This window comes from Pseudophryne corroboree, chromosome 11, assembly GCF_028390025.1.
Source record: "Pseudophryne corroboree isolate aPseCor3 chromosome 11, aPseCor3.hap2, whole genome shotgun sequence".
NCBI lineage: Eukaryota > Metazoa > Chordata > Amphibia > Anura > Myobatrachidae > Pseudophryne > Pseudophryne corroboree.
The window spans coordinates 310780704-310801865 of NC_086454.1; positions in this window are offsets into that span (position 1 = coordinate 310780704).

Consider the following 21162-nt stretch of genomic DNA (forward strand, 5'->3'; position numbering starts at 1 on the left):
TACATATGCCACACCTAAAGCACCTTTGTGACATTACCCCATTCTGTTTATTACATGCAAATACTGTACAGACGTGTCCTTACATGCAGTCACTGACTTTTATAAAGCCTGTCCTGTAATACAAACCAAGAACTATAATGGTTAATTAAAAAGTGTTTAAAAATATTGCAAAGGACACGCGGAGTCTAGATCTTTGATTTGTGGAGAAGGGGTGTTCTGAGATACCTCCAGTGCCCAACACCCCTCTTGCACATATCTGAGACCCCTCCGTTGCCCACTGCCCTTCTGCGCATGAGATACCTCCGGTGCCCAATGCCCTTCTGCACATATCTGAGACATCTCCGATGCACAAGAAGCGTTTGGCACTGGCCTGACAGACTACTCAGTGTAGGAGACTGCGGAACACTTATTCCTGGGAAGATCCATCTCATTTGCGCAGTTACACATGCATAATTAAATAACTTTGTCATTCATCCTAATGGGGGCATAGAGTGCACTGCTGGAGGTTGGGCTCTTTTAAAATTCCAGGTGTTTGGGGGCTTCTGTGTTCAGCACCACCTTCTTGGAAACTGACAAACCCACTCATCGCAAATGCAAAGGAACAGAGCAGGTAACCTTCCTCCTTCACCTGTCCCTCAGGAGCTACAGGGCAACACCCTTTGAACACACACACCTGCGGCATCTGAACAGTCAGTCTGGGCTCTGTCAGTGCAAGGTCAGGAGTGGTCTCCCTTAAAAGGATATCCGATTCCACCAACAGCCCCTGACAGTACAAGTGAAAAGTCCGGCAGCTCACCTCCCAGGAGGTAGGAAAGGCAGCTAGAGAGGGCTCCAGCAGGACGCAGAGACTGGAGGTTTAGTGTGAGCCGGCGTCAGGAAATGAACAGTGGGGGAATCAGATTTCTGAAAACTTATTGTTCTCCCCCCTCAGTTAGAAGACCTTTTGTGCAAAGCTTGATCATAGGTTTAAGGAGTTATGGAAGCTATGTCTCTTTACAGTCCCTATGAGTGGTGCAGTAAAATGGGAATCTCTGACGAAGGCAGATTGTCCTGTAGGTCGCAAGACCACCACCACCACTCCGAACACTGCAAGGGAAATGCGATGGAGGATGGCTGTTGCTATTGGGGGTGGGGGGGGGGGGGGGTGGCGGGGGTTTAATATCAGGAAGCGCCAGATTAGAATCGCTGACCCTGGTAGAGTAGATATAGAAGTCTTTTTAATACTTTGGGATGGACCTTGTCAAGGGCATTCTCATTAGCCTCTGCATACTGTGTCTTCTGGCTTAGAACCTGCGAGGCAGATGTGGAGACCAAAAAGGATCTTAAGTCCCTGCCCTGCTTGGGAGAGGTTATTGTCAGCTCGGAGTTGGACAAGATTATTTCTATGGCCACAGTAGGAAAGTTTCTCTCTGGTAATTCTCCCATTCTAAAATGTCCTTTTCTTCCTATGGGAAGTAGAGTCAGACCTCTGCTCCTTCTCGAGGCCAGCATGCGTGAGGTGTTATGCATCCAAGCCACATGACTGACAGGATACCTGCCCAGGAGCTCCTGTGGTAGAAGCCCATCTGCTTCTCTTCCAGTGTTGAGGATGTGATTTCACCACAGATATCTGGGGAGAGGAATCATTCCATGAGGATGCATCATTGATCCAGATAGATCCCCAGTTTAACCGTTAGTTTCGCTGAAGACCAAGCAATGCCTTTCAGGTCTAAAGAAAGATTCAGTCTTTACTTTCCAAAGAACTAGTGGTTCAAAGTTCTGGAAGACCAAGGGAGTTGGGTTTGTATTCTCTTTCTGAAGGTCCAGCTTCAAGTGGAAAAGCTGAAGATGGAGTCTGTGAGGTCTGCCAGCAAAAGCATGGAGCAGGAGGAGTTCATGGACATTAAGGAAACATTGTATGTTAGGTAGAAAGGGACACCAGTGTCTCCACCGTCCCATCATTTTCTGTTCAAAATTTCAGCTAATTACTAGCACTAACGTTATTAACCAAGTTCATGCTAGCCTCCTGAGGTCTGATCAAGACCTAGCTACTTGTTTAAGGCCTATGAGTGAGAAACAGCCCTGACCTTGGAATTTCACAGTTGGGTCATGAACTACATAAATATCCATTCTGCTTCCTTCTCAGCAGATGGTCTCCTTAGGGCTGCTGGTCGACGACGATGAGACTAGTGTACCCTCCAATAGGTCCACCCGTTACATGATTGAGGCAATGAAAAATGTTTTACACATTTCTGATAATACCCCAGGTACCACAAAAAAGGGTATTATGTTTGGTGAGAAAAAGCTACCTGTAGTTTTCCCTGATCTGAGGAATTAAATGAGGTGTGTGAGGAAGCGTGGACTTCCCCCGATAAGTCGGAGAATGCCCGTTCTCCCGACAATTCAACCTGTTTAGTCGGCGAGAACGGGACATCGCCGACTTAACTGGAGCTGAATTGAATAGCGTCGGGAGCTAATTCCCGGCGCTATTCATAAGTTGACAAATTGAATCAACCCCATTGTGCGATTATAATACTATTAATATACACTAATTATGTTTGTCCGTTCTCTGTTCCCTGAATTTACAGAAAGAGCAATGAAAATTAGACTTTTTTGTTTTTCCTTTTGACAAGTTGAAATATTTTCTTGAGGTGTTGGCTGTGACCCTGTGCGATCAGCGCTCACTCCCCTGGCGGCTGTGACTCTGTGCGATCAGCGCTCACGGCGGCTGTGACTCTGCGATCAGCGCTCACGTCCCCGGCGGGTGTGACTCTGTGCGACTATCGCTCACGTCCCCGATGGCTGTGACTCTGTGCGACCATCACTCACTCCCCTGGCGGCTGTGACTCTGTGTGACCAGCGCTCACGTCCCCGGCGGCTGTGACTCTGTGCACCAGCGCTCAAGTCCCCGGCGGCTGTGACTCTGTGCACCAGCGCTCAAGTCCCCGGCGGCTGTGACTCTGTGCACCAGTGCTCAAGTCCCCGGCGGCTGTGACTCTGTGCGACCAGCGCTCAAGTCCCCGGCGGCTGTGACTCTCTGCACCAGTGCACAAGTCCCCGGCAGCTGTGACTCTGTGCGACCAACGCTCAAGTCCCCGGCGGCTGTGACTCTGTGCACCAGTGCACAAGTCCCCGGCGGCTGTGACTCTGTGCACCAGTGCACAAGTCCCCGGCGGCTGTGACTCTGTGCGACCAGCGCTCACAGTCCCCGGCGGCTGTGACTCTGTGCGAACAGCGCTCACGGTCCCCGCGGCTGTAACTCTGCGACCAGCGCTCACGGTCCCCGGCGGCTGTGACTCTGTGCGACCAGCCCTCACGCCCCGGCGGCTGTGACTCTGTGCGACCAGCCCTCACGCCCAGGCGGCTGTGACTCTGTGCGACCAGCCCTCACGCCCCGGCGACTGAGTGTGAACATCTCCTGATTGGATGCTTTTTATTGCAGGTGCTAAATCCTAACCTCTCACTAATGACTGCATCTCTCCCCAGAACCCACGTCACATTTCCCTCAGTCCTTCCACCATAGTCTGAGCTTCTTCCTAACATCCATCAGTAAGTGCCACTTTTCTGCCTTTGTGTTACATCTTGTGCTGCCTTGCCATGTAACAGTGCATGTTGCTAACACAGCAACTACATGCTAGTAGGGCTACTGTCTCACTGCTCCATGTAGCGCCACCTAGGGGGGGATTCCTGCGAGTCAGGGCACTGGGGACAGGAAGGATAACTGTGTATACATATGCCACACCTAAAGCACCTTTGTGACATTACCCCATTCTGTTTATTACATGCAAATACTGTACAGACGTGTCCTTACATGCAGTCACTGACTTTTATAAAGCCTGTCCTGTAATACAAACCAAGAACTATAATGGGTAATTAAAAAGTGTTTAAAAATATTGCAAAGGACACGCGGAGTCTAGATCTTTGATTTGTGGAGAAGGGGTGTTCTGAGATACCTCCAGTGCCCAACACCCCTCTTGCACATATCTGAGACCCCTCCGTTGCCCACTGCCCTTCTGCGCATGAGATACCTCCGGTGCCCAATGCCCTTCTGCACATATCTGAGACATCTCCGATGCACAAGAAGCGTTTGGCACTGGCCTGACAGACTACTCAGTGTAGGAGACTGCGGAACACTTATTCCTGGGAAGATCCATCTCATTTGCGCAGTTACACATGCATAATTAAATAACTTTGTCATTCATCCTAATGGGGGCATAGAGTGCACTGCTGGAGGTTGGGCTCTTTTAAAATTCCAGGTGTTTGGGGGCTTCTGTGTTCAGCACCACCTTCTTGGAAACTGACAAACCCACTCATCGCAAATGCAAAGGAACAGAGCAGGTAACCTTCCTCCTTCACCTGTCCCTCAGGAGCTACAGGGCAACACCCTTTGAACACACACACCTGCGGCATCTGAACAGTCACTCTGGGCTCTGTCAGTGCAAGGTCAGGAGTGGTCTCCCTTAAAAGGATATCCGATTCCACCGACAGCCCCTGACAGTACAAGTGAAAAGTCCGGCAGCTCACCTCCCAGGAGGTAGGAAAGGCAGCTAGAGAGGGCTCCAGCAGGACGCAGAGACTGGAGGTTTAGTGTGAGCCGGCGTCAGGAAATGAACAGTGGGGGAATCAGATTTCTGAAAACTTATTGTTCTCCCCCCTCAGTTAGAAGACCTTTTGTGCAAAGCTTGATCATAGGTTTAAGGAGTTATGGAAGCTATGTCTCTTTACAGTCCCTATGAGTGGTGCAGTAAAATGGGAATCTCTGACGAAGGCAGATTGTCCTGTAGGTCGCAAGACCACCACCACCACTCCGAACACTGCAAGGGAAATGCGATGGAGGATGGCTGTTGCTATTGGGGGTGGGGGGGGGGGGGGGGGGGGTTAATATCAGGAAGCACCAGATTAGAATCGCTGACCCTGGTAGAGTAGATATAGAAGTCTTTTTAATACTTTGGGATGGACCTTGTCAAGGGCATTCTCATTAGCCTCTGCATACTGTGTCTTCTGGCTTAGAACCTGCGAGGCAGATGTGGAGACCAAAAAGGATCTTAAGTCCCTGCCCTGCTTGGGAGAGGTTATTGTCAGCTCGGAGTTGGACAAGATTATTTCTATGGCCACAGTAGGAAAGTTTCTCTCTGGTAATTCTCCCATTCTAAAATGTCCTTTTCTTCCTATGGGAAGTAGAGTCAGACCTCTGCTCCTTCTCGAGGCCAGCATGCGTGAGGTGTTATGCATCCAAGCCACATGACTGACAGGATACCTGCCCAGGAGCTCCTGTGGTAGAAGCCCATCTGCTTCTCTTCCAGTGTTGAGGATGTGATTTCACCACAGATATCTGGGGAGAGGAATCATTCCATGAGGATGCATCATTGATCCAGATAGATCCCCAGTTTAACCGTTAGTTTTGCTGAAGACCAAGCAATGCCTTTCAGGTCTAAAGAAAGATTCAGTCTTTACTTTCCAAAGAACTAGTGGTTCAAAGTTCTGGAAGACCAAGGGAGTTGGGTTTGTATTCTCTTTCTGAAGGTCCAGCTTCAAGTGGAAAAGCTGAAGATGGAGTCTGTGAGGTCTGCCAGCAAAAGCATGGAGCAGGAGGAGTTCATGGACATTAAGGAAACATTGTATGTTAGGTAGAAAGGGACACCAGTGTCTTCACCGTCCCATCATTTTCTGTTCAAAATTTCAGCTAATTACTAGCACTAACGTTATTAACCAAGTTCATGCTAGCCTCCTGAGGTCTGATCAAGACCTAGCTACTTGTTTAAGGCCTATGAGTGAGAAACAGCCCTGACCTTGGAATTTCACAGTTGGGTCATGAACTACATAAATATCCATTCTGCTTCCTTCTCAGCAGATGGTCTCCTTAGGGCTGCTGGTCGACGACGATGAGACTAGTGTACCCTCCAATAGGTCCACCCGTTACATGATTGAGGCAATGAAAAATGTTTTACACATTTCTGATAATACCCCAGGTACCACAAAAAAGGGTATTATGTTTGGTGAGAAAAAGCTACCTGTAGTTTTTCCTGCATCTGAGGAATTAAATGAGGTGTGTGAGGAAGCGTGGACTTCCCCCGATAAGAAATTGATAATTTCTAAACGGTTATTGGCAGCGTACCCTTTCCCGCCAGAGGATAGGTCACGTTGGGAAACACCCCCTAGGGTAGATAAGGCGCTGACACGCTTATCAAAGAAGGTGGCACTACCGTCTCCGGATACGGCCGCCCTGAAGGAACCTGCTGATAGGAAGCAGGAAACTACCCTAAAAGCTATTTACACACACACGGGCATTATATTGCGACCAGCTATTGCATCAGCTTGGATGTGCAGTGCTGCTGCTGCGTGGTCCGATTCCCTGTCGGATAATATTGATACCATGGATAGGGACAATATTTTGCTGACGATTGAGCATATAAAAGATGCAGTCTTATACATGCGTAATGCACAGAGGGATATTTGCCGGCTGGCATCAAAAATAAGCGCTATGTCCATTGCCGCCAGAAGGGGGTTATGGACTCGGCAATGGTCTGGCGATGCCGACTCGAAACGGCACATGGAAGTTTTGCCCTATAAGGGGGTGGAACTGTTTGGGGATGGTCTTTCGGACCTCGTGTGTCACGATCCGGGTATCGTTATCGGAACGTCATTGCCCTCCTTGATTCCGGAGCAGCTGGGAACTTTATTACCGAAGCCTATGTTAAACGGTGGTCCCTACCCCCCGAGAGACTTCCTTCGTCCATCTCCTTAACTGCCGTGGATGGCAGCAAGATTTTTGATGCAGTTATTTCTCTAAGGACTCTACCAGTTCGTCTGAGAGTGGGAGTTCTTCATTCCGAATTTATTTCTTTTTTAGTGATTCCAAGAGCCACACATCCTGTGGTCCTGGGCCTTCCATGGCTCCGTCTTCACAATCCATCTATTGATTGGACGACTACGCAGATTCTGGCATGGGGTCCCTCCTGTGCTGAGACATGTTTGTTTAAAGTATTGCCTGTCTGTTCTTCCTCCCCCAGGTCGTCTGATGTTCCACCTCCTCCATTTCAAGATTTCACGGATGTGTTCAGTAAAGCTTCTGCTGATATCCTTCCTCCTCATAGAGAATGGGACTGCCCGATTGATCTCGTTCCAGGGAAGGTTCCACCTCGAGGCCGAACTTACCCGTTGTCTCTGCCTGAGACGCATTCTATGGAGGAATACATTAAAGAGAACCTAGCAAAGGGGTTTATTCGACCTTCCTCCTCTCCAGCCGGCGCAGGCTTCTATTTCGTAAAGAAAAAAGATGGTGGTCTGCGGCCGTGCATCGACTACAGAGGTCTGAACGACATTACCATCAAGAACCGCTATCCACTACCCCTGATTACTGAGCTCTTTGATAGAGTTAGCGGAGCTACCATCTTCACAAAGCTGGACTTGAGAGGTGCATACAATCTCATCCGGATCCGTGAGGGTGACGAGTGGAAGACCGCCTTTAACACCCGTGACGGACATTATGAGTACCTCGTCATGCCCTTCGGATTGAGCAATGCTCCAGCTGTCTTCCAGCATTTTGTCAATGAGATCTTCAGAGACATTTTATACCATCATGTCGTGGTCTATCTAGATGATATCCTCATTTTTGCCAACAATTTAGAGGAACATCGTTTTTGGGTAAAAGAGGTTCTGTCCCGTCTCCGTGTCAATCATCTCTATTGCAAATTAGAGAAATGCGTCTTGTTTGAAGTCAAGTCCATTCCGTTTCTAGGTTACATTGTGTCCAGTTCCGGACTAGAGATGGATCCTGAGAAACTACAAGCAATCCAGAATTGGCCGATACCCGGTGTTATCTCAGAGGGCTAAAGATGGCCATTTACATCCTTGCAGTTTCTTCTCCCGGAAGTTCTCCCCAGCGGAGCGCAACTATGCCATTGGCGACCAGGAGTTGCTAGCCATCAAGCTCGCTCTAGAGGAGTGGAGATATCTGTTGGAGGGAGCTTCTCATTCAATCACCATACTTACAGACCACAAGAACCTTTTATATCTGAAAGGCGCACAATGTCTCAACCCTCGTCAGGCCAGATGGGCACTTTTCTTTTCCAGGTTCGACTTTAAACTCCAGTTCTGTCCGGGCTCTCAGAATCGCAAGGCCGATGCCCTTTCCCGCTCATGGGAGCAAGAAAATGAGTCAGAGTCTTCAGACAAGCGTCCTATTATCAATCCGTTGGCATTCTCCACGGTAGGGATGGACTCTACGCCCCCACCAGGGAAAAGTTTTGTGAAGCCGGTGCTAAGGAAGAAGCTCATGCATTGGGCCCATGCTTCCCGTTTTGCCGGACATACAGGTATCCAAAAAACCCTGGAGTTTATCTCTAGGTCCTATTGGTGGCCAACTCTGAAAAAGGACGTCATGGAGTTTATTGCATCTTGCCCAAAGTGTGCCCAACATAAAGTATCCCGCCAGTCGCCTGCGGGGCAACTGGTTCCATTATCCGTTCCCCGTCGACCATGGACCCATTTGTCGATGGATTTCATTACAGACTTACCTATGTGCAACAAGTTCATTACCATCTGGGTGGTAGTTGACCGGTTCACCAAGATGGCACACTTCATTCCTCTTACCGGTCTTCCGTCAGCTTCCAAGTTGGCTCAAGTGTTCATACAAGAGATCTTCCGACTCCACGGTCTTCCTGAAGAAATTATCTCAGATCGAGGAGTCCAATTCACTGCCAAATTCCGGCGAAGTTTATGTCAAGTCCTCCAAGTCAAACTTAAGTTTTCCACGGCCTACCATCCTCAGACCAATGGTCAAACTGAGAGGGTAAATCAGGACTTGGAGGCCTTCCTCCGCATCTATGTGTCTTCCTCTCAAGATGACTGGGTTCAATTACTTCCTTGGGCCGAGTTCTGTCATAACAACCAATATCATTCCTCATCTTCTTCTACACCATTCTTCACTAACTATGGATTCCACCCTAAAGCTCCTGAATTCCAACCGCTTCCAGCAACTTCTGTTCCAGCAGTAGATATCACCTTGCATCAGTTTGCAAACATCTGGAAGAGTGTACGATCAGCTCTGCTCAAGGCATCGTTCAGGTACAAGAGGTTTGCGGATAAGAAGCGTAAAGCGGTTCCTGCTCTCAAGGTGGGTGATCGGGTATGGTTATACACGAAGAATTTGAGGTTAAGAGTTCCCAGTATGAAGTTTGCACCTCGCTACATCGGTCCTTTCAAAATTGAACAAGTCATCAATCCTGTTGCTTACAGACTTCAGTTACCTCCCTTCTTAAAAATACCCAGGACATTCCATGTTTCCCTGTTGAAACCGCTGATCCTGAATCGGTTTCATTCCTCACTTCCTCCAACTCCGAAAGTCCAAACTCAACGAGGCGTTGAGTATGAAGTGGCCAAGATCCTGGACTCACGTCACCGTTACGGTCAATTACAGTATCTTATTGACTGGAAGGGTTACGGCCCTGAGGAACGCTCATGGACCAATGCTTCTGATGTCCATGCTCCTGCCTTGGTCCGGAGATTCCATTCCAAGTTTCCTCAAAAGCCAAAGAAGTGTCCTGGGGCCACTCCTAAAGGGGGGGGGGGGGGGGGGGGTGCTGTCACGATCCGGGTATCTGGACGCCATTACTTACCCTTCAGATGCCTCCTAAGGCTGGCTCAGCGTTCCAGGACCGGATCCCATCTGTTATACTGATGTCCACATTCCTGCCTCCTCTCCTGTCACTCTGAGACGTGGTCACCGCAACGCCTGTTACATCCGGAATGGCGTCTCCCGCGGCCTCCGCCGCTGTTCCTGAGTTTCTACATGCAGAATGTCAGAGTGGTGATTACGTCAGCCGCGGCCTCCGCTGTGCCCGCGTGGTTAAATGTGCACTTATCAGTCTGGCGTCTCCTGTCTCCTGTGGCCGGCGCCGCCATTACTGTTTTAATTCCCACATGGATTACAAACCAAACTTCCCTCCAAGTGTCTGCATGGGCGCAGCCATCTTGGATTCTGTCATCTGTTCATTTCCACCAATCTGTTGTTTGCAATGTTAATCTGCATAATTGCCTAGCCAATCCCTTCCTTGCTGCAGGTATAAGTAATCTGTGCCTGAGCAAGGAAGGCGTCAGTGCTTTGGTTGTCAAACCTAGTTCCAGTTTGTCTCTCTCCTGTGGTTGTTTTCCAGGTTCCAGCTCCTATCTCCACACTTCCACTAAAGAGACCCTCACCAGCATTCCACCTGCGGTGTAGACTGACTCTCCTATCCATTTGGATTCATCTGCTTCCAGCTACAGATCCACCTGCTTTCAGCATTCAGCTTCCAGCAGAGGTCAGCTCTTCTTAAAGTGCCGGTACCCTTTTCTGCAGATTATCATTTATCACCGGCATTATTATTTCACCGCTCTCAAGCTCCAAACATCACTTCATATTTCATCGCTCTCAAGCTACATTTATTATTTAACTGGTTCCAGCCAGTATCCACTCCGTGCCAACATCAGTCTGGTTCCAGCCAGTACCCACAGCAGCCGTTTTATCCACAGCAGCCCAGCTTTTCCTGGAACACCAGCTGGTACGATCCTGGGCTATCTCCATTGCTACAGTCGGGCCTGGTAAGGACTTTCCAACTAGAAGATTATAAGAACTATCTCACTACCAGAGCCCTGTGGCCCTTGCCACCCTGTAGTACCCAGGAACTGTATTTATCCTCTGCTGATTTTTATGTTTTCTTTTTACTGCTGCTGTGTTACGGAGTTTGTCATAAATAAACATCATTGACTTTTACCCTGGTTGTCGTGGTCACGCCTTCGGGCAGTTCTTCTACATGTTACTTACATGTCTAGGGGTCTGATACACCCTCCCAGGTTCCGTTACATCTCAGCCCCTACAACGGAGGCTGCCTCCCGTCAGCTCAGGCCCTCAGTTGTGACATCGTGTCCACAGCTACTGCTGGGAAATCGACCTTTTTGCCACAGGCTGCCCCACAGCAAAAGAAAGCACCGTATTATCAGGTACAGTCCTTTCGGCCCCAGAAAAGCAAGAGGGCTAGAGGCTCATCCTTTCTGCCAAGAGGCAAAGGTAGAGGAAAAAAGCTGCAACACACAGCTAGTTCCCAAGAGCAGAAGTCCTCCCCCGCGTCCGGTAAGTCCACAGCATGACGCTGGGGCTGCTCAGGCGGACCAGGGTACGGTGGGGGCCCGTCTCAGGAATTTCAGCGCTCAGTGGGATCTCTCACAAGTGGATCCCTGGGTCTTTCAAGTAATATCTCAGGGGTACAGGCTGGAATTCGAGACGTCTCCCCCCCGCCGTTTCCTAAAATCTGCCTTACCGGCAACTCCCTCTGCCAGGGAGGCGGTGTTGGTGGCTATTCAAAAACTGTATTCACAGCAAGTGATTGTCAAGGTACCCCTCCTTCAGCAAGGAAAGGGTTACTATTCCACAATGTTTGTGGTACCGAAACCGGACGGTTCGGTGAGACCCATCTTAAATCTAAAATCCTTGAACACTTACATCAAAAGGTTCAAGTTCAAGATGGAATCGCTCAGGGCGGTTATTGCGAGCCTGGACGAGGGGGATTACATGGTCTCCCTGGACATCAAGGGTGCGTACCTGCATGTCCCCATTTACCCTCCTCACCAGGAGTACCTCAGATTTGTGGTACAGGACTGTCACTATCAGTTCCAGATGCTGCCGTTTGGGTTGTCCACGGCACCGAGGGTCTTTACCAAGGTAATGGCCGAAATGATGATACTCTTTCGCAAGAAGGGAGTTTTAATTATCCCGTACTTGGACGATCTCCTGATAAAGGCGAGGTCCAAGGAACAGTTGGTAGTGGGGGTAGCACTTTCTCGGGAAGTGCTACAACAGCACGGCTGGATTCTCAATATTCCAAAGTCACAGCTGGTCCCGACGAAACGTCTTCTGTTCCTGGGAATGATTCTGGACACAGACCAGAAAAGAGTGTTTCTTCCAGTGGAAAAAGCCGAGGAGTTGTCATCTCTAGTCAGAGACATCCTAAAACCGGGACAGGTGTCGGTACATCAATGCACAAGAGTCCTGGGAAAAATGGTAGCTTCGTACGAGGCAATTACATTCGGAAGGTTCCACGCAAGGACTTTCCAGTGGGACCTGTTGGACAAATGGCCCGGGTCCCATCTCCAGATGCAACAGCGGATAACCCTGTCGGCAAGAACCAGGGTGTCGCTGCTGTGGTGGCTGCAGAGGGCTCATCTACTAGAGGGCCGCAGATTCGGAATACAGGACTGGGTCCTGGTGACCACGGATGCTAGCCTTCGGGGCTGGGGTGCAGTCACACAGGGAAGAAATTTCCAAGGACTGTGGTCAAATCAGGAAATTTCGCTTCACATAAATATTCTGGAGCTAAGGGCCATTTACAATGCCCCAAGACAAGCAAGACCCCTGCTTCAGAACCGGCCGGTGCTGATTCAATCAGACAACATCACGGCGGTCGCCCAAGTAAACAGACAGGGCGGCACAAGAAGCAGGAGGGCAATGGCAGAAGCCACAAGGATTCTCCGATGGGCAGAGAATCATGTGTTAGCACTGACAGCAGTGTTCATTCCGGGAGTGGACAACTGGGAAGCAGACTTCCTCAGCAGGCACGACCTCCACCCGGGAGAATGGGGACTTCATCCAGAAGTCTTCCAAATATTGGTAACCCGTTGGGAAAGACCACAGGTGGACATGATGGCGTCCCGCCTCAACAAAAAGCTAAAAAGATATTGCGCCAGGTCAAGGGACCCTCAGGCGATCGCTGTGGACGCTCTAGTGACACCGTGGGTGTACCAGTCGGTTTATGTGTTTCCTCCTCTGCCTCTCATACCCAAGGTACTGAGAATAATAAGAAGGCGAGGAGTGAAAACTATTCTCGTGGTTCCGGATTGGCCAAGAAGAGCTTGGTACCCGGAACTTCAAGAGATGCTTGCAGAGGACCCTTGGCCTCTGCCGCTCAGACAAGACCTGCTGCAGCAGGGACCCTGTCTGTACCAAGACTTACCGCGGCTACGTTTGACGGCATGGCGGTTGAACGCCGGATCCTAAAGGAAAAAGGCATTCCGGAGGAAGTCATCCCTACCCTGATCAAAACCAGGAAGGATGTCACCGCAAAACATTATCACCGCATTTGGCGGAAATATGTTGCTTGGTGTGAGGCCAGGAAGGCCCCAACGGAGGAATTTCAACTGGGTCGATTCCTGCATTTCCTGCAAGCAGGTGTGACATTGGGCCTCAAATTGGGTCCATTAAGGTCCAGATCTCGGCTCTGTCGATTTTCTTCCAGAAAGAACTGGCTTCACTGCCTGAAGTTCAGACTTTTGTCAAGGGAGTTCTGCATATTCAGCCTCCTTTTGTGCCCCCAGTGGCACCTTGGGATCTCAATGTGGTTTTGGAGTTCCTGAAATCACATTGGTTTGAGCCACTTAAGACTGTGGATTTAAAATATCTCACGTGGAAAGTGGTAATGCTGTTGGCTCTGGCTTCGGCCAGACATGTGTCAGAATTGGCGGCTTTGTCCTGTAAAAGCCCCTATCTGATTGTCCATATGGATAGGGCAGAGTTGAGGACTCGTCCTCAGTTTCTCCCGAAGGTGGTATCAGCTTTTCACTTGAACCAACCTATTGTGGTGCCTGCGGCTACTAGGGACTTGGAGGATTCCAAGTTTCTGGACGTAGTCAGGGCCCTGAAAATTTATGTTTCCAGGACGGCTGGAGTCAGGAAAACTGACTCGCTGTTTATTCTATATGCACCCAACAAGCTGGGTGCTCCTGCTTCTAAGCAGACTATCGCGCGCTGGATTTGTAGCACTATTCAGCTGGCGCATTCTGCGGTGGGACTACCGCAGCCTAAATCTGTAAAAGCCCATTCCACAAGGAAGGTGGGCTCATCTTGGGCGACTGCCCGAGGGGTCTCGGCTTTACAACTTTGCCGAGCTGCTACTTGGTCAGGGGCAAACACGTTTGCAAAATTTTATAAATTTGATACCCTGGCTGAGGAGGACCTGGAGTTCTCTCATTCGGTGCTGCAGAGTCATCCGCACTCTCCCGCCCGTTTGGGAGCTTTGGAATAATCCCCATGGTCCTTACAGAGTCCCCAGCATCCACTAGGACGTCAGAGAAAATAAGAATGTACTCACCGGTAATTCTATTTCTCGTAGTCCGTAGTGGATGCTGGGCGCCCATCCCAACTGCGGATTGTCTGCAATACTTGTATATAGTTATTGTTACACAAATCGGGTTGTTATTGCGAGCCATCTGTTCAGAGGCTCCATTGTTATCATACTGTTAACCGGGGTTCCTATCACGAGTTATATGGTGTGATTGGTGTGGCTGGTATGAGTCTTACCCGGGATTCAAAATCCTTCCTTATTGTGTCAGCTCTTCCGGGCACAGTGTCCTAACTGAGGCTTGGAGGAGGGTCATAGGGGGAGGAGCCAGTGCACACCAGGTAGTCCTAAATCTTTCTTTAGAGTGCCCAGTCTCCTGCGGAGCCCGTCTATTCCCCATGGTCCTTACGGAGTCCCCAGCATCCACTACGGACTACGAGAAATAGAATTACCGGTGAGTAAATTCTTATTTTTTGCAGGTGCCAGGACCAGGGTGTCTATTGCAGTGTCCTTATTTGATCATTCAGATCCTTACAAAAGGACTCAGGGCCCCCATCACTTGCAGCTCTGTGCCCTCTGCTTGCGGATCCTCCTCGGCTTCACTGCTGGGTCCCCTAAACCTGCATATGTATGTCAATCAGACCCTTCTGCCCGGAGTTCTCTCCGCCAACAGACCCTTTGAGACGAGCAGCTGCCTGGAGGAAGACGAGTTGGAGAATGAGACGAGTTGCAGTCAGCCTTCCATGAGTACGTGTGGTGGGGAGTGTCTGCTGGTTCTGCGTCTTCTCCTGTGTACCCACCTGACGTTTCCCCTGTTCTTCTTACAGCCACAGAGAGCTCGGAGTCCTCGCAGTGCATGTCTGGTGCTGGATCCAGTGGCTCGGACAGCGGCTGCGTCTCCAGTATTCCGCAGGACAACCTGTCTGAAGATGCCGGTTCTCCCTGCGATGCCTCGGCACAGTACACCTTTCCAGAGAGGAGGAACAGTTCCAGCATCATCTCCCCGGTTGTGGAAAAATCCAGATTCATCAACCGCCAATACATTTCCGCAGTAAGAACATCGTTATTTCTCTGACGTCCTAGTGGATGCTGGGAACTCCGTAAGGACCATGGGGAATAGCGGGCTCCGAAGGAGGCTGGGCACTCTAGAAAGATTTATGACTACCTGGTGTGCACTGGCTCCTCCCACTATGACCCTCCTCCAAGCCTCAGTTAGATTTTGTGCCCGGCCGAGGTTGGATGCACACTAGGGGCTCTCCTGAGCCTTTAGAAAGAAAGTATAGAAATTAGGTTTTTTATTTTCAGTGAGACCTGCTGGCAACAGGCTCACTGCAGCGAGGGACTAAGGGGAGAAGAAGTGAACCTGCCTGCTTGCAGCCAGCTTGGGCTTCTTAGGCTACTGGACACCATTAGCTCCAGAGGGATCGACCGCAGGCCCAGCCTTGGTGTTCGGTCCCGGAGCCGCGCCGCCGTCCCCCTTACAGAGCCAGAAGCAAGAAGAGGTCCGGAAAATCGGCGGCAGAAGACATCAGTCTTCACCAAGGTAGCGCACAGCACTGCAGCTGTGCGCCATTGCTCCTCACACACACTTCACACTCCGGTCACTGAGGGTGCAGGGCGCTGGGGGGGGGGCGCCCTGAGAAGCAATAATAACACCTTGGCTGGCAAAAATACCACAATATATAGCCCCAGAGGCTATATATGTGGAAAATACCCCTGCCAGAATATAGGAAAAAGCGGGAGAATAGTCCGCGGAAAAGGGGCGGAGCTATCTCCTTCAGCACACTGGCGCCATTTTCCCTCACAGCTCCGCTGGAAGGAAGCTCCCTGGCTCTCCCCTGCAGTCTACACTACAGAAAAGGGTAAAAAAGAGAGGGGGGGCACTAAATTTAGGCGCAGTATACATTTATATAGAAAAGCAGCTATAGGGGACATAACTCAGTTAGTCCCTGCATTATATAGCGCTCTGGTGTGTGCTGGCATACTCTCACTCTCTCCCCCCAAAGGGCTTTTGTGGGTCCTGTCCTCTGTTAGAGCATTCCCTTTGTGTGTGCGGTGTGTCGGTACGGCTGTGTCGACATGTTTGATGAGGATAATGATGTGGAGACGGAGCAGATGCCTTTAGAAGGGATGTCACCCCCTGCGGGGCAGACACCTGAGTGGATGAGCTTATGGAAAGAAATGAGTGCACGTATAGACTCCTTGCATAAGAAATTTGACGACATGCCAAATGTGGGACAGCCGACTTCTCAGCTCGTGCCTGTCCAGGCGTCTCAAAGGTCATCAGGGGCTCTGAAACGCCCGCTACCTCAGATCGCAGACGCAGATGTCGACACTGATACTGACACCAGTGTCGACGACGATGAGTCTAACCTGATGCCCACTAAGGCCATTCACTGCATGATTGAGGCAATGAAAGAGGTGTTACACATTTCTGATATAAATACAGGTACCACTAAAATGGGTATTATGTTTGGGGAGAAAAAACTACCTGTAGTTTTTCCCCCATCAGATGAATTAAATGAAGTGTGTGAAGAAGCGTGGGCTTTCCCTGATAAAAAATTGGTAATTCCTAAGAAGGTACTAATGGCGTTCCCTTTCCCGCCAGAGGATAGGTCACGTTGGGAAACACCTCCTAGGGTGGATAAAGCGCTCACACGTTTGTCTAAAAAGGTGGTACTACCGTCTCCGGATACGGCCGCCCTCAAGGAACCTGCTGATAGAAAGCAGGAGGCGATCCTGAAGTCTGTATACACACACTCAGGCATTATACTTAGGCCAGCTATTGCGTCAGCATGGATGTGCAGTGCTGCCGCTGCGTGGTCAGATAAACTGTCAGAAAATATTGACACACTAGACAGAGACACGATTCTGCTAACCATAGACCATATCAAAGACTCAGTCTTATATATGAGAGATGCACAGAGGGAAATCTGCCGGCTGGCATCTAAAGTAAGTGCATTGTCCATTTCTGCTAGGAGAGGCTTATGGACTCGCCAGTGGACAGGAGATGCAGATTCTAAAAGGCACATGGAAGTTTTGCCTTATAAGGGTGAGGAATTATTTGGGGATGGTCTCTCGGACCTAGTTTCCACAGCAACGTCTGGGAAGTCAGCATTTTTACCCCATGTCCCCTCACAGCCTAAGAAGGCGCCATTTTATCAGGTTCAGTCCTTTCGGACCCAGAAAAACAAGCGTGGAAAAGGCGGGTCTTTTCTGTCCAGAGGCAGAGGTAGGGGAAAAAGGCTGCAACAAACAGCAAGTTCCCAGGAGCAAAAGTCCTCCCCCGCTTCTTCTTCCAAGTCCGCCGCATGACGGTGGGGCTCCACAGGCGGAGCCAGGTACGGTGGGGGGCCGCCTCAAGAATTTCAGCGATCAGTGGGCTCGCTCACAGGTGGATCCCTTGATCCTTCAAATAGTATCTCAGGGGTACAAACTGGAATTCGAGGCGTCTCCACCCCACCGGTTCCTAAAATCTGCCTTGCCGATTGCTCCCTCAGACAGGGAGGCGGTGCTAGCGGCAATTCACAAGCTGTATTCCCAGCAGGTGATAATCAAGGTACCCCTACTTCAACAAGGCCGGGGTTACTATTCCACACTATTTGTGGTGCCGAAACCGGACGGTTCGGTGAGACCCATTTTAAATTTGAAATCCTTGAACACATACATAAAAAAATTCAAGTTCAAGATGGAATCGCTCAGGGCGGTTATTGCAAGCCTGGACGAGGGGGATTACATGGTATCCCTGGACATCAAGGATGCTTACTTGCATGTCCCCATTTACCATCCTCACCAGGAGTACCTCAGATTTGTGGTACAGGATTGCCATTACCAATTCCAGACGCTGCCGTTTGGACTGTCCACGGCACCGAGGGTATTTACCAAGGTTATGGCGGAAATGATGATACTCCTTCGAAAAAAGGGAGTTTTAATTATCCCGTACTTGGACGATCTCCTAATAAAGGCGAGGTCCAAGGAACAGTTGTTGGTGGGAGTAGCACTATCTCAGGAAGTGCTGCACCAGCACGGCTGGATTCTGAATATCCCAAAGTCACAGCTGGTTCCGATGACACGTCTACTGTTCCTGGGTATGATTCTGGATACAGTCCAGAAAAAAGTGTTTCTCCCGGAGGAGAAAGCCAGGGAGTTGTCATCTCTAGTCAGAGACCTCCTGAAACCAAAACAGGTATCGGTGCATCACTGCACGCGGGTCCTGGGAAAGATGGTAGCTTCTTACAAAGCAATTCCCTTCGGCAGGTTCCATGCCAGAATCTTTCAGTGGGACCTGTTGGACAAATGGTCCGGATCGCATCTTCAGATGCATCGCTTAATAACCCTGTCTCTAAGAACCAGGGTGTCTCTACTGTGGTGGCTGCAGAGTGCCCATCTTCTAGAGGGCCGCAGGTTCGGCATACAGGACTGGGTCCTGGTGACCACGGATGCCAGCCTTCGAGGCTGGGGGGCAGTCACACGGGGAAGAAACTTCCAAGGACTATGGTCGAGTCAGGAGACTTCCCTTCACATAAATATTCTGGAACTAAGGGCCATTTACAATGCCCTAAGTCAAACAAAATCCCTGCTCCTACACCAGCCGGTGCTGATCCAGTCAGACAACATCACGGCAGTCGCCCATGTAAATCGACAGGGCGGCACAAGAAGCAGGATGGCAATGGCAGAAGCCACAAGAATTCTCCGATGGGCGGAGAATCATGTACTAGCACTGTCAGAAGTGTTCATTCCGGGAGTGGACAACTGGGAAGCAGACTTCCTCAGCAGACACGACCTCCACCCGGGAGAGTGGGGACTTCATCCAGAAGTCTTCCAGATGCTGGTAAACCGTTGGGAAAAACCACAGGTGGACATGATGGCGTCCCGCCTCAACAAAAAGTTAAAAAGATATTGCGCCAGGTCAAGGGACCCTCAGGCGATAGCTGTGGACGCTCTAGTGACACCGTAGGTGTACCAGTCGTTTTATGTGTTCCCTCCTCTGCCTCTCATACCAAAGGTATTGAGAATAATAAGAAAGCGAGGAGTAAACACAATTCTCGTGGTTCCGGATTGGCCAAGACGAGCGTGGTACCCGGAACTTCAAGAGATGATCTCAGAGGACCCGTGGCCTCTGCCGCTCAGACAAGACCTGCTACAGCAGGGGCCCTGTCTGTTCCAAGACTTACCGCGGCTGCGTTTGACGGCATGGCGGTTGAACGCCGGATCCTGAAGGAAAAGGGCATTCCGGAGGAAGTCATTCCTACGCTTATTAAAGCCAGGAAAGATGTTACGGCAAATCATTATCACCGCATATGGCGGAAATATGTTGCATGGTGCGAGGCCGAAACGGCCCCAACAGAGGAATTTCAACTAGGTCGATTTCTGCATTTCCTGCAAGCAGGAGTGAATATGGGCCTAAAACTAGGCTCCATTAAAGTACAGATCTCGGCTCTGTCGATTTTCTTTCAAAAAGAACTAGCTTCAGTACCTGAAGTTCAGACATTTGTGAAAGGAGTGCTGCATATTCAGCCCCCGTTTGTGCCTCCTGTGGCACCTTGGGATCTCAACGTGGTGTTGAGTTTCTTAAAATCACATTGGTTTGAGCCACTAAAAACCGTGGATCTGAAATATCTCACGTGGAAAGTGGTCATGTTATTGGCCTTGGCTTCAGCCAGGCGAGTGTCAGAATTGGCGGCTTTATCATGTAAAAGCCCTTATCTGATTTTTCCATATGGATAGGGCAGAATTGAGGACTCGTCCCCAGTTTCTCCCTAAGGTGGTGTCAGCGTTTCACCTGAACCAGCCTATTGTGGTGCCTGCGGCTACTAGGGACTTGGAGGACTCCAAGTTGCTAGACGTTGTCAGGGCCCTGAAAATATATGTTTCCAGGACGGCTGGAGTCAGAAAATCTGACTCGCTGTTTATCCTGTATGCACCCAACAAGCTGGGTGCTCCTGCTTCTAAGCAGACTATTGCTCGCTGGATTTGTAGTACAATTCAGCTTGCACATTCTGTGGCAGGCCTGCCACAGCCAAAATCTGTAAATGCCCATTCCACAAGGAAGGTGGGCTCATCTTGGGCGGCTGCCCGAGGGGTCTCGGCTTTACAACTTTGCAGAGCAGCTACTTGGTCAGGGGCAAACACGTTTGCAAAATTCTACAAATTTGATACCCTGGCTGAGGAGGACCTGGAGTTCTCTCATTCGGTGCTGCAGAGTCATCCGCACTCTCCCGCCCGTTTGGGAGCTTTGGTATAATCCCCATGGTCCTTACGGAGTTCCCAGCATCCACTAGGACGTCAGAGAAAATAAGAATTTACTCACCGGTAATTCTATTTCTCGTAGTCCGTAGTGGATGCTGGGCGCCCATCCCAAGTGCGGATTGTCTGCAATACTTGTAAATAGTTATTGCTAACTAAAGGGTTATTGTTGAGCCATCTGTTGAGAGGCTCAGTTGTTTTCATACTGTCAAACTGGATATAGTATCACGAGTTGTACGGTGTGATTGGTGTGGCTGGTATGAGTCTTACCCGGGATTCAAAATCCTTCCTTATTATGTCAGCTCGTCCGGGCACAGTGTCCTAACTGAGGCTTGGAGGAGGGTCATAGTGGGAGGAGCCAGTGCACACCAGGTAGTCATAAATCTTTCTAGAGTGCCCAGCCTCCTTCGGAGCCCGCTATTCCCCATGGTCCTTACGGAGTTCCCAGCATCCACTACGGACTACGAGAAATAGAATTACCGGTGAGTAAATTCTTATTTTGTACAGGTTGAGTATCCCATTTCCAAATATTCCGAAATACGGAATATTCCGAAATACGGACTTTTTTGAGTGAGAGTGAGATAGTGAAACCTTTGTTTTTTGATGGCTCAATGCACACAAAGTTATAAAAAAATATTGTATTAAATGACCTTCAGGCTGTGTGTATAAGGTGTATGTGAAACATAAATGAATTGTGTGAATGTACACACACTTTGTTTAATGCACAAAGTTATAAAAAAATATTGGCTAAAACTACTTTCAGGCTGTGTGTATAAGGTGTATGTGAAACATAAATACATTCTGTGATTAGATTTAGGTCCCATCGCCATGATATCTCATTATGGTATGC